Here is a 14626-nt window from a genome sequence, read left to right on the forward strand (position 1 = left end):
TTCTTTAGTTGCCTAAGACTTTTGCACAGTACTGTATATGTTATAATTCAGGAGCACATTTTATTTTTAACTTGCAGGAATCAATAGACACTATGATTATCAGAGCACTGCAATCCCACACACAGTGGGTTTTACAGCCATCATTACAGAGTAATTTTAGTCTAATGTGTTTCATATTGTACATATCCCTACTGAGAATACCACAGGAGGAGCAAAGCTGGATGACAAGGAACTTCATCACCCATTCATTCATCCTCCTCCATGAACCGTGACCCTAACACCTCCCCCAAACCCCACTGCACACCTTCTGGGACCTGATGCTCATTTAATCTTCCTGTATCATCTCCCTTGCCATTTGTTTGTTTTTTCCCTGTCTCCACACCTCTACCCAAATATAGCCCCCCCCCCCCCCCCCCCCGTGTCATGTGGTTCTGTCCTGAGCTCTGAGTCTCACACACATCGGTCACGATCGCTGTAAGCTTCTGCCAGGCTGCCAGTATCATGCTATGAGGCGTATATTCCCTCACAGGTCTTCTGCAGAACATTTGTGTTTCTCCATGTGGGTGAGGTGGCCTGTTGTTACCTGTCAAAGGACTACATTCACCCGCAAAGACAGGAAATGTTGGATACATACAAACAGCGCCTCCTGCTGGTCCGGGGGAATATCTCCGCTGGTTACTATGTGGGTGATTTCAGAGAGAGACAGAGAAGAACAAGATGATGTATCATCCAAAGAATCTGGTTTTAATGAAAACTTCCCCCTAGACATTGTGAGGGCGGGGCAGGGGGGCACGCTGCAGTGGCTGACGGGTGGCATGTGACTCACCGGTTCAAAGGCGCATGTTACGCTTGCTATTCTTCTGCTTGATGCTTAATCCGAATCGCTTAGCTGGGTATCCAGCGGAAGGATTAGTTAAGAGGATGAACCGGGAGCCCTCTGAGTATCGGGTGCGATTTCTGGCTACTTGTGTGGCTGTGCAACAGTCGCACAAGTAGCCAGAAGTAGCCATCTCAATCAGATTGAGATGATTGAGATGACTGAGGTCTCGGTGACCTGTGTGGGTGGTCATTGTGCACCTTTCCTTGGTAACATAACTGACTACATACGCAACATCTAAAATAAGCAGACGGAGGCCATGTCATACAGGTCCGGGCCCATCCCATGTCACTTCCTGTCCTACAGTCCAGTTGTCATGCCACAATAGGTGCGGTATTCTCTGTCCTACAGGTTTCATCATATATAGATTACGCTTAATTGCACAATGAAATCAAATCTCCAGGATGACCCTTGACCAGAAAGAAAAAGAATGCAATGAATTTAACTTTTATCTCTAGATTGTGATAGTAGTTTTTAGTATTTTTTTTGTTTTATGGAAGAGTTCAAATTCAAGGCATCCTTTCTCTGTCTTTCTACCAACAGGTCAAGATGCACATCTGGGTGCAGCTTTGAAATCCACCGCTAGGCTTTGCTACTCGATATCCATACGGCTATCTGTCTAGGTAGCTTCAGAAAGGAGGACCTCGATTCAATTGTTATTCCAGCCGGAGATTTTTACCATCACAGGGAGTAAGGCGGGGGGGGTCACGGAAAAGCTGCGCACTCTTCCACACTCCTGTCATTCTCTATAATTTACGCTACTCAGCTCCAAATTAGCCCATTAAAAAGCGTGGCCTCCGTAAGCAGCCGGGTGGCGGCACGCGGGACATGAAGGCGAGATGCTGCCGTCAGAGAGACGCCGTTGATAAGTGATTTATTTCTCAGGCTGGGCGCCGTGCATGTGCGCGGGCTGGGGCGTGCATGTGCGCTGGCTGGGGCGTGCATGTGCGCGGGCTGGGGGCGTGCATGTGCGCTGGCTGGGGCGTGCATGTGCGCGGGCTGGGGCGTGCATGTGCGCGGGCTGGGGCGTGCATCGCAAATGTTTCCTCTCCTGCAATGTGGGTTTACCGTTGGCTATCAATTAGTGATGTAGTGACTCACTGGCAGAGGAGAAACCCATGTTGGTGTAGGAGTGTTCCTGCATATGGTCGATACAGAACCACATGGTTCTGATCTGTATAATAAAAATTAAAAACAGGGCCTGTGATCATCCTGACTGTAAGGCCAGGGTCTTTAGCCCACGACTCCCCACACTTACCATCCTCCGCTTATTTTCGCCTTTCACCCTCCTGTGATAGCCTTGGTTTGTGAGGGGTCCGGGTGGGGGGCAGGATGGATGGCTAATAAGACTCTGGGCCTCTTCACTCACACATGCTGTTCCTTTACAGAGAGCAAGGCGCTGGTACGTTCTGATCTGTCCTCGAAATGCAATCCGCCTGCTTTCCCTCCCTCCAACAGACTGGACGTGGATTCCTTTGTTTACTCCCTAAGCGCATCATCCTCTGCCTCTCATTACTTTTTGTTCATTTCTTCTTTGCCGAATCTAAACCGCTTAATTAAACAGCCGGTCCTTCTCTCAGAATCAATCACAGGGCAGAATCAGACACCTGAACCTGACGGAAAAATCAAATTCAAGCACCCTTCAAAACACGACAGTGCATTTACATTTTATTTGTTTAGTGGATGCTTTGATCTGATGCACATTGTTTTTTGAGAAAGCCAGGTCAGCCGGTTCTTGGTGTGAATGGAGGTTAAGGACCTTTACAAGGGGAAAATGACTCTGTGGACCCTAGGATTTGAGCCCACAGCCTTCTGATCACAGGCACAGCACCCTAACCCAAGAAGTTACACACCACCCCACTAATGGGGTAAACTAGGGCTGCAGATTCTTGTTATTTATCAGCGTCAAGTTCCTCAACTGTCGTTCTATATCGGGGTAGGCAGCCTTGATCCAGTGCCGCTATCCAGCGGGTTTCCATCCTACCTGGTCTCTGATGAACCTCAACTGATCTCAGGCAGATAGTAACTCATCAGGTAAGATAGAAATCCTGCTGGATACTTGCACTCCAGGATCAGGACTGCCTACCCCTGTACTAGATACACCTACAATAACTCAAAAGAAAGGGCAGGACATGAGTACGGCATGTGGGGGCATAACTAAACTGACGTCACAGAGCCGTGGTCGCCGTGGTGAATAGGCAACCCCCCCCCCCCCTTTCTGAGGCAGCAGACTTGCTGGGTCTTTAGCGCCAACGGGACGCCCAGATGACCAAGCGACAGCATCGCAAGGCCTCAGTGCTCCTTTGAAAGGTGATTATCGCAGTGAATGAGCTGATAAAATTAGTCGCTAACTGTCCAGTGTTTCTGGTTTTTTTATGGTTAGTCTATGAGAGGAATGTTTTTGGCAGATGATCTATTCATCTTCCAACTGTGTATGCAGTACAGAGTCACAGAGAGCCGGGGACATGCATACATCTACATGATTTACCCCCAGCCAGTAGAGCTAGGTCACTATCAAGGCAGTCCAACAAGCAGACAGTGGGCTAGTGTTCAGTTTTTTGTCTCACCTCAGGTCATTGGCCAAGCTTATTTTCCAGCCCTGAATAAACATGCACTGACACATTTTGGACAATTTAAGTCATTTGCACACATGAACTTCAGACACTGTCCAGAGAATCAGGTCTGGGCAATATCTGGAGTTTCCCTTTCACACATGGTACACAGCTGGAGATTGTCCTTGTTAGACGTGTTCACACCTAATAGAAATACTGTGGTTGGTTTAGAAGAGGGGTGGAGCTTGGGTAGAGCATGGAGGAGGCAGGACATGACAGAAAAGTACATTGCGGAAATCGCAGGGTTTTATTTACCACACAGCTGAGTCTCTCGTCATTCCTTTTATTATTGTCGTCAGCTGTTACTGAGAAAAGTTCCTGAATCTCATCGTCTCTCCAGTTAGCCATGTTTGTCAGGGTCTCCTTCGTGTAAATGACCTCTCATGTGTTAGTATTCTTTCATTTTTGTGTCCAGCGCATGAAAGAAACGTCATTAAAATATCCACTTGCTCGCGGTGAAGTTTCCTGCTTCATTCACACATGGGGGGTCAGCTGAAAATTACCCAGATTTTGTACTAGGGAGCTAGCAGGGTAACGTTCGTTTAATGTCTAGTACAACTGATTCGGACTTAATTCAGACCGATTCGGACTTAATTTGGGGTGGCAGTGCATGACTGAGGGGGGCTTTAGAGTCACCAGCTGCTCTGACTGCGGGTGTTTGGACAACAGGAAGAAATGCAGGAAGTGACACAGGGAGAACGTGCAAACTCCATGCACACAGCACCCTGTTTGAACCCTAGCCCTAGGCAAAGATCTCACATTCTGTGTCTCATGTGGTCCAAACACAGCTCAGTGCCTAGTGCTGGAGCCTCACGCCTCTAGGCTTTGATTCCTGTGCCCTTCTCTGTGCATGTGGAGTACAAACGGTCTCCATGTGCCAGCAGGATGCATCCCTATGGTCCAAAGACATGTGGTTTACATGCAATAAATAGTATGATGCTGGATGCCTGTGACCGACAACAAAAAGCTGGCAGCTTAAGTATCTACTGTTTGGGCCATTAGCGTTTAGTGTGCCCATTATAGCCCATACATGCTCCGCTGGTACAGGGGAGTGCCCTCGGATGAGCCTGAACCCACTCTGCAGTGTCCCCTGTCTCGTGCCCTTTGATTCAGGCTCGCTGCCACCCGATTCTGTATTAGTGGTTTTGGCAGATAGCGGATAGCAATATGCCTGCATTTTAAATGTATTTAAAATGCAGACATATTACTGTTTGTTAAGTGCTGCATTGTCCGGGCCGCTGATTCGGACGTTTGCGTTCACAGAAGTTCAGAGTGGCAGTGCATGTCTGGCGGGAGCTTTAGAGTCACCAACTGGACTAACGGACCCAAGTGTGGCGTTGAACGGGAGCCACCAAAGATGAGATTTAAGATGCATGAAGGTCCAGGTGAGCAGCAGCCGGGATCCAGGATGCAAAGCTCACCTTCAATCCGGAAAATAATCTGCAAGTCTGAACCAGGACAGACAGAACCAATTCACGCTTTTAAGCCAAATAGTACCTGGAGGCTTAGAGAGAGGAAACATATCAAAGACTGGACCTGCAGCACAGGAGTCGCTGAGCATGACCTCACGCAGGACAACCGGAAATAGCTGACTGGATTCTCTTTAAATAGGTTGATGGATTTCTAGATCAACTGTAGCTTTTAACGCTTAGCATGGGAGAGCTTCCGGCTGCTGATGTTTCTGTGTAAGACAACCTTGCCTGCAGGTGATTTTAGGAAACAGGCAAAGGATGGATCAACGGTGCTCTTTGAGCAACTCCGAAAATGACTTATTACGAGGTACACTGTGCTAAGATTGGAAAAGACATCTTTTCATCTGATACAAATTATGAATCACTGATAGCAAGGAAGGCCGGTGCTCACAATCTAACCATATCTCTGCATCAGGAGGACCAGCAGTGTACTAATGTAAGAGGGCACTTTAACTTCCAGTCTAAATACAGCTACCTTATTTAACCCTGTGGGAAAGCTGTGTCATTCTCCGTTAGAGACAGAGACGTAAATAGATACACAGGTTGGATCGGCTTGTGCCGGATCAGTCCGCCCCCCCTGGGGCTACTGGGGTTGGGGGTCCAGCAGTGGTGTGGTCACACTGGCATCCACAGCAATTAAACCAGTGACCTTAACGCACATGGCCACAGATCCCTAATCTACTGAGCTACACGGCACTCATTAAGCAACCATGTAACAGGAAAACTCAGAATGGCATACTGTAAAAGACCATTGTGTCCCTCGGTCAAATATGACACCATAGACATGGAAGCCCCAGCACTTAGTATTTTAATAGCTCATGAAACAGGGAGGGGGGGCGTAGATCTCTAGGGGTATGTCAAAGTCAGGTGACAAACCCGTGGCTCTACCCATGGTATAAAATACTGGTGTTAGGTCCCTCATGTTCAGCCCTCGTGCCCCAACACCTCAGATCTTCTTACCCTCCTTAAGCTCAACATCAGTCCAGTTTCCCCTTGTTACCCAGAATAACGTGGCTCTGCACATCATCCCTACTGACGCAAGACTTAGATGTTTATATCTGAATACAAAGAGCAATGTGATGCATTACTAATACTGCATCAGTGAGCCATTGAGCTTATGTTGCGGGATAAGGGCGGTTTTGTTTTTCTGCTCTTCTCTCTTGGCGCCTCTTTGTCTCCGAGCTCTGCTACTCATAGAAATCACCGCTGCTTTCGGAAATTGAAACACATCATAAAGTGAATCAATTAAATTCTATCCGCATGCAGTTAGTTAGCAATTCAGCCTCCTTCAGCTCAATATATCTTAATTAACTTGGATGCAAATAATCTACTCTGGAGCTGACGGGGGAATTGATGTCTGGCTGTCTGTTCACAGAGTCATCTCCTATAATTGATTTACAAAGACAGACAAGAAGATGGACGTAAACATCCCTTTTAGCTACGTTGACTGTTTGGGTCGGAACCCCGAATGCAGACAAATAAATGCAGTAAAAGGCAGGCAGAGAGGAACTGAGTCATGTCACGTGAGTGTCTTATTGCATAGTACCGGGAAAATGGATTGGATGTGAGTGATGCTGTTGTTTCTGCATCATTCTCATGGAGACAGGCTGTTATGGTACAAGGGATGAAAGAGAGAGAGAGAGAGAGAGAGAGAGCGAGCGAGCAGTGAGTGCACGAACTCCGCAATGACGCTCGGGTCGTGCATACAAAGACGCTGACGCACATCGCACATTGATGCCGTAGTCAAGAGCTGAAGCATCGCAGGGCCCACGTCCCAACAATCCCAGAATGCCATGGGAGGGGCGACACTGTCAACACAAAGGGGTAAAAGATGCGTGTGGAAGCCATCATCTAAAGAGTAATTAAACTGTTAAATTTACTAAAAGCTGTCAGTCCAGAGTTGTGAGTGTGATTTTATCTGTGTTCAGAAGAGTTAGTGATGCAAAGGGGGGTTGCTTTGAGTTTATGTATAGCTACACTTTTAATGATTAACTCTTTAAATACAGAGATGGGAACAAATGGAGAGAGTGGAGCATGGTGGCAAATCGATTAGAGATGATTTTACAGGCATATAGTGGGTGACTGAGATGAAGACCCAGCCTGCAGCTCCTGCGAACAGCGCGTGTTCAAAATGATAGCAGTGTGAAGTTCAATTAGTGTGGTCATTCATTCTGTGAACAAATAAGTGCCAATTATGGGCCTTATTTAAGGAAGGAAGGCAGCAAATGTTGTACATGCTGGTTATAGTGCATTTCTCTCTGAAATTTTGAGTAAAATGGGTCATTCCAGACATTGTTCAGAAGAACCTTGATTAAAAAGTTCATTGGAGAGGGGAAAACATATAAAGAAGTGCAGAAAATGATAGGCTGCTCGGCTAAAATGATCACAAATGCTTTAAAATGGCAACAAGAACCTAAAAGACGTGGAAGGAAACGAAAAACTACCATTCGAATGGATCGAAGAATAGCCAAGATGGCAAAGACTCAGCCAATGATCAGCTCCAGGAAGATCAAAGAAGGTCTAAAGTTACCTGTGAGTTCTGTTACAATCAGATGACGCCGATGTGAAGCCAAGCTATCTGCAAAAAGCCCCCACAATGTCCCATTGCTGAAAAAAAGACGTGCTGAAGAGGTTATAATTTGCCAAAGAACACATTGACTGGCCTAAAGAGAAATGCCGCAACATTTTGTGGACTGATGGAAGCAAGATTGTTCTTTTTCGGTCTAGTGGCTGCAGACAGTTTGTCAAATGACCCCCAAACACTGAATTCAAGTCACAGTACACTGTGAAGACAGTGAAGCATGGTGGTGCAAGCATCATGATATGGGGATGTTTCTCATATTACGGTGGAGGGCCTATTTATCACATACCAGGGATCATGGATCAGTTTGAATACCTCAAAATACTTGAAGAGGTCATGTTGTCTTATGCCGAAGACGAAATGCCCTTGAAATGGGTGTTTCAACAAGAAAACAAACCCGAACACATGAGCAACATCTTGGTTCCAGACCAAGAAGATTGATGTTATGGAGTGGTCAGCCCAATCCCCGGACCTTAATCCAATAGAAAACTTGTGGGGTGACATCAAAAATGCTGTTTCTCAGGCAAAACCAAGAAATGTAGTCCAGTCATCGTGCGATGGAATACCTGTTCACAGGTGCCAGAAGTTGGTCGACTCCATACAACACAGATGTGCAGCATTTCTCAGAAACAGTGGTTATACAATTAAATATTAGTTCAATGATTCCGAGGAAAGCAAAATCTTAAAACATTTTTCAGTTCATACAATGAATCTTTGAGTTTGTAAAGAAGAATGTGGACACTGCTATTTTTTTGAACAGCCTAATATTCCCTTTCCTTCACTTTCTGTAAAGGAGTAACACAAATGTGATGCATTTCTCTTCTTGTTTTGATTTGGAATAGAATTTGTAGTGCTCCCAATGCATTTGCGTGTATGGAAATAAAAACTATTATAAGGATTTTCAGCTTTATTCACTTTTTTAGATGCACTGCTATTATTCTGAACACAACTGTACATGTCTGAAAGAGGATTTATTGTTTTTACAACATGATAACCTGTAATAAAGCATACAAATAAAGAATTCCTCATACCTGCAATAAAATCCTGTCATTTGATGTATTTATCCTGATATTGAAAAAAACAAATGCCTGTTTCCATCCATCCATCCATCCATCCAGTGATCCATTTTCTGTACCAGCTTGACCTATGCAGGCAGCCTATCCCAGAAGCTTCAGGCATATGGCAGGGAAAAACCCCGGAAGGGGTGCCAACCCATTGTGGGGCACAGACTTGCCAGTTTAATTTCTTGAACATCATTTCTCTTTCTTTGACAGGGCAGTCGCGAGTTTGTATAATAAGGGGCTGTGTAATGAACTGCTACGTAAAGCCAGAGTCACTCCCTGGCGACTCCCTGATGGTTTTAGGGATACCACCAGTTACGGTGTGTCTGTATCACCAGTAGCAGAAGACAAACCTTTTCCGATTTGAAGCTGCTGAAAACCTGAGCATAAGCACATTTATGGTGATTCCTTCAGATTAATTATAACCACGGAGCAATTAAAGACGTGCTCACTGATCAAGGGTTTGCTGATTATTTCAGGATCCACTCCATCTACGGTGTCGAGTGCTGGGGAGGAAATCAGGGCTGCATGAGGCACATCTACCCGATAATAAGGGTAGTCATTCCTTAGGGACAGATTGAAGGACAATCTGCTTCAGGAGTTACAATGCATTTCCACTGATGAAAATTTTTCACAGAAACAGCTAAAATAACTACAGAAAGAACTGCAGCCTGCATGATTTCGGGTATTATTTTTCAATTTATAAGGATTAGATATTAATTTATTTCAATTTAAAGAAATTCTAATAAAATCCTGAAAGGGCTTGTGGCTGTCACAGTATGTTCTGAGCAGGAAAGTAATTCAGCTTTAAACACCATCAGTGAAATATGTTAAAGTCCTGCAGCCAGGAAAGCGTCTACACCTCCGCAGCAGGTGCGCTCCCACTCCCAGCCGGCCTGGGGACGAGCAGGAGGCACAGACTGAGGACGGCAGCGCCCAGCCTGTTCGCTCACTACCTCACTGTCACTGTGGAGCTGTCTAATTTACATGGTGCTCTGTAATCTACAGTGGAATGTCTAACCTGTGCTATTCTACTAACACTGTGCCTTCTGCAGACTAACTTGTTGTACTGAGTGACTCAGTGGACTGCATGCCTGTGAGCAGAAGGTTGCTGGTTCAAGCCCTAGCCTTGGCTGAGATGTTATGTGTCTGTGGGCCCTTGATGAAGGGCCTTAAGTCCCACAGGTGCTGACTTGGTGGAGTGACACCCCCCAAGCTTGTTTTCACGTGTGTGTGTGTGTGTGTGTGTGTGTTTCACATAGAGCAAGATGGAATAGATGAAAAGAAAATTTCCCCATAGGCATTAATAAAGAATCACTCTCCTATACGTGTACACCCTCAACTTATTGTATATTCTTAACAAAAAAAATATTCCATATGAATTTCAAATACCACTATTACATGAAATAAAGCTCACATTGAGCAGGTTGGAATATAGATTGCATTTGAACTACTATTTTCAATAATTCACAATATTATATTGATGTAGTCGGCATGCACGAGATACTCATTTCTGTAATAACAATAATTATTAATTTCCAACAGAGATAAAGAGGGAATGGATTGTGTTCAAAATTAGTTGTAGTGTGTTTTTATTCACAATCCATTAAATTAGATAATATACCTGTGTACACTGGTCCAATTAACACACAACAGCCAATCATTGAACCATAATTGTTAACTGCGTGGATAATTGGTCTCGGTGAAGGGTTTGTTATAATAATAAGACGTCCGGTTTTGTTGTCCTCTGGCCGTTTCTAGCCGTCGCTCAGCGTGGAGGGCTCGGCGTCTGAGGCGACGCGTGGCTGCAGGATGATAACTCCCCTCCGGAGCGTTCTGCCCACCTGCCGTGAGAGCATCCGACAGGTGAGAGTAAAAATACAACAGTGTGAAGAACATTCTAATTTCATTAGCGATCTAAAGCACTGAATTGCAGATAAGTGTTAAGATGATTATAGATGTAAATCAGAACACCGGCGACAGAAGAAATCTGACGGGCGGGCTTGACATTTTCATGGGGTTGCGATGCATGTAGGTCTGGGCGATATGGACCAAAAAAAAAAAAAAACACTATTTTTAGGCAGAATAACGGGACATGTCATATATCAGTATTTTCTACGACGTGAGCATAATGTTAAATTTTAAATCAAAGCCCCTTGTGAAATGTTCCACACACTTTTAATAAAACGGTATGGTCAAAACGAAATGCGAATACCGGGTTTCCTACCCTGTCTGCAAATGCAACTATACGCTATTAAGAGTACAAGTATAACGATTAAGTACAGAAATTTTTATTATTGCAAACAGATGTCTCGGAATAAAGACAAAAATAACTAAATTTGCAGAAAGTACGTATAGCAACATTTTAATAGCCAGTTTTAAGATATACAACTGGGGTCCACCAGTTGTTCCCTGGCAAGCAAACTGGGACAAAGTAGCCTAAGAAAAAGAAAACTGCACAAAGATACAAGGCTAACATTACATCTCGTTATAGTGGTAGACAACTTGTAAGCAGGCATGACACATTTAAATAAACATATGCAAGAATTCAAGACTAAGCTTAGCAAAAGAGGACATGGATACGCCTCTTAAATATGTTAGATCAATTCTCCGCTGTCAGGGTCAGTAGCCGTCTGTCCGAGTCTTTCATGTATCCTCCCTGTTTGGCCAGCAGGTATCTCTGGCCAGCCTGTCCTCCTTGTTGTCAAAGTCTTCAGTGTGGGGAGTCTTCAACTCCCCCGATGGCCACATAGCTGAATGAGCTGAGAGAGCAGCTGCCTGTAAACCCTTCAGTTGTGTGTTCAGATCCTGCCTCCTCTGTTTTTGTATTTTTGTAGATTTTGTTCCCTAGTGTTTCATTTGTATCAGTTTTCTAGTTCCTGTGTCTTGTGATTAGTATTCGGTTTTGGTTTCTTGCTTTGTGCCCATGGTTGTGTTTTACCTGTCTGCTATTCCCCTAGTGTTAGATTCTGTTTCCTAGTTTGAGTTTCACGATTTAGTTTTATTAATTTCACCTGTTGTCTGTTTTACCAGCCCTTGTTAATTCTTGTTGGCCTCTTTATATAAGTCCTGACCCTGCTCTCTTCTGGTAGGGAATCATTGTTGCTGCTGCTGATATGTTGTTGGCTACTTTTTTGATTTTCCTGCCTGTTCCCTATGTAGCTAGTTTCCCTTTGTAGATCATTTTGTTCTGTTACTTTGTACCCATTTTAGTTTTGACCCCTCGTGGTCTGTTTGTTTTGTTTTTAGTGTTTCCTATAGGGTGACCAGATAATCCATGTCGGGGAGAACACTCTGAGCTAGGACAGGAATTGTAAATTACCATTTCAATTAAAAGGACCTGGATTTCACTTGAGCACTGAGTTCTTGCTGTGTGCTGATTGGTCAGTCTCCTATAATCATGCATGTGTCACTAATGCTAATGTGAAACAGCTGGATGAGTCTTTCAGTCAAGGAAACAAACCAGTCAAAGCACAAGAAGAGCTGAACTATTTAGCCGAGCACAGGAGCCTTTCAATTAGAAAGTAGTTTGTAAAACCCGAAGTAGCTCAGTGTCCTCCCTGACATGGATTGTCTGGTCACCCTAGTTTCCTAGTGTCTTCTGCTTCTGTTAATAAACCCCAGTGGTGTTCCTGGAGCCGCCAGTGGGTCGCCACCTTCTTTCCTGCCTGCACCATCCCTCGCGCCCGTGTCAGAAACCCCTGAGACAGTGACATCTGGTGCGATGCCCCCTCCCCCATCAGCAAATTTTACCGACAGTATTATCTCCCCCACTCTGATCGGTATGTTTTACTGCTGGCTCCCTCCTCTTTGATTGGCATACTACTGATGTAAATCTAAAACTTATTTGGCAAATGGCTTTAAAGATGGAGGCTTGACAAACATTGAAAGTGCACTTAGTAAATGAACATAAGAACATAAGAAATTTACAAACGAGAGGAGGCCATTCAGCCCATCAAGCTGGTTTGGGGAGAACTTAACTAATAGCTCAGAGTTGTTAAAATCTTATCTAGCTCTGATTTAATGGAACCCAGGGTTTTAGCTTCCACTACACTAGCAGGAAGACTATTCCATACTCTAACTACACGCTGTGTAAAGTGCTTCCTCAAATTTGTTTTAAAATGTTCTCCCGCTAATTTCCACTTATGGCCACGAGTTCTAGTATTTAAACTAATATTGAAGCCATTTGGCTGAACAGCATCCAGACCCGTTAGAATCTTATAGACCTGGATCATGTCCCCCCTTAGTCTCCTTTGCTCAAGGCTAAACAGATTCAGCTCAGCTATCATCTCCTCATAAGACATTCCTCTAAGACCAGGAATCATTCTCGTAGCCCTCCGTTGCACCTTTTCTAAGGCAGCAATGTCCGTCTTAAGGTATGGTGACCAAACCTGCACACAATATTCTAGGTGGGGTCTTACCAAGGAATTATATAAGTGTAACATCACCTCCCTTGACTTAAACTCCACACACCTAGAGATATAACCCAACATTCTATTGGCCTTTATTGCTTCCCCACACTGGTGAGAGTGGGACCCTCATTTTACGTTATTACACAATGAAATAAAACAAATATTGCTGATTATAGTATTTTTAACCTGTGAGCAATTAGTCAATGTTTTAGGATGGAATAAACTAAGTTGCTAATATTGCATTCCATTTGCCTTGGAGGTCAGAGCTTAGAATGATGTCACACCTGAGTTCACCGCGTTACGGTAAAACAGGGCTGCTCAACCCTGCTTCTGGAGATGTACCCCCCTGCAGAGCTTAGGTGCAGCCCTAATTTAACACACCTGATACAGATAATCAGGCCCTTGCGTAGCATCTCAGTATTACAGTCAGCTATGTTGAACCTAAGCTGGCTCTAAAACTGAGCCTGATTATCTGTATCGGGTGTGTTAAACTAGGGCTGCACCTAAGCTCTGCATTGTAGTAGATATCCAGGAGCAGGGTTGGGCAGCCCTGCAGCTCAGCAAGTGGGAAAGCCATTTAGCAATACTAAGCACCTGTTGCAAACAGCAGCCAAACAACTTGTCAGATTTAAGGTTCCCCTGTTTAAATGCTCTTCATCTTCACTTACATTTAGCCCGGACTACCTTAAATCTGACAAGTTATCCAGCTAAGCAAGAAATCCTGCTTTCTGAAACAGGTCCCTGTTCTAGCCTGGTTATTGTTATCCATTGCTAGCGCTATTGGTTGATAACACATTAGATGCTATTTTGCGCATATAAACACTGTAACGACATGTCCACAGATAGCAGGTGGACAGTACTGTGTGTACCAGCAATTTTAATGAATAAAGACATAAATGCTAATAGACAGTATGTAACTACAGCTTTCACGTCTGTTGGTAAAGGGTGCAGCCATTTTGAATTCTGAGGTCGGGGTTTTACAGTTCCCTCCGACTTTCCCAGTCAGGATTGTGCCTTCAGGGGGCGTTCCAGTTGAAATTCCTGACTAGGAACTCACAAATTCCGACTTCTGGGTTCAAATGGAACACAGCATTTGAGTCTATGCCTTTCCCCTTCATAACCTTCAGCTGTTTCCAAATTCAGGTGCTGCATCCTTCTGCATTCAAAGGCTGAATGTGTCACAGCTGTGGGAGAAGGCCGTACCATTCCGAAGTCCAATGCGGACTCTTGTGGTGTTTACAACCAGAAAGCAATATTATTGGCTTCTATTAAAAATCTTTAACAAAATGTTTTCCCTGCAGAGCCACGCAAAGTCATTTAGTCCTTTCTAAGGAGATTAGCCTGCAGAGCAAAGAGGCTGATGACTTTCTAGATGTGCTGCACATGATTTCACCTCTGGGGTGTCATTGACCATGCGAGGCTCCTGCGGCCAGGAGGATTAGCTCAGAGAGATTCAATTCCCACTCTCCACTTCTGCAGGGAACAACAGGTGTGAAGATATCACAAAGCTGTTCTGCCCTGATCAGCAAACTGCAGGGTTAACAATCTGACTCGGCCTTAGTTGGCTGGCAGCAGAGGGAGGCTGGGGGAGTTTGGATTAAGGCTTGTGTT

At 44.6% G+C, this 14626-nt stretch overlaps 1 long non-coding RNA gene across 2 annotated transcripts in view; it reads right to left on the bottom strand.

The window, feature by feature from the left end:
* Positions 1-8453: 8453 nt before the first annotated feature.
* The window catches only part of LOC111836899 (uncharacterized), a 64487-nt gene continuing 58314 nt past the window's right edge, over positions 8454-14626 (bottom strand). For both annotated transcript variants that reach the window (XR_011984688.1, XR_011984689.1), the window contains exon 3: positions 8454-10447. This is a non-coding gene — a long non-coding RNA (uncharacterized lncRNA). The remainder of the gene's footprint in view (positions 10448-14626) is intronic.

This window comes from Paramormyrops kingsleyae, chromosome 22 (genome assembly GCF_048594095.1).
Source record: "Paramormyrops kingsleyae isolate MSU_618 chromosome 22, PKINGS_0.4, whole genome shotgun sequence".
NCBI lineage: Eukaryota > Metazoa > Chordata > Actinopteri > Osteoglossiformes > Mormyridae > Paramormyrops > Paramormyrops kingsleyae.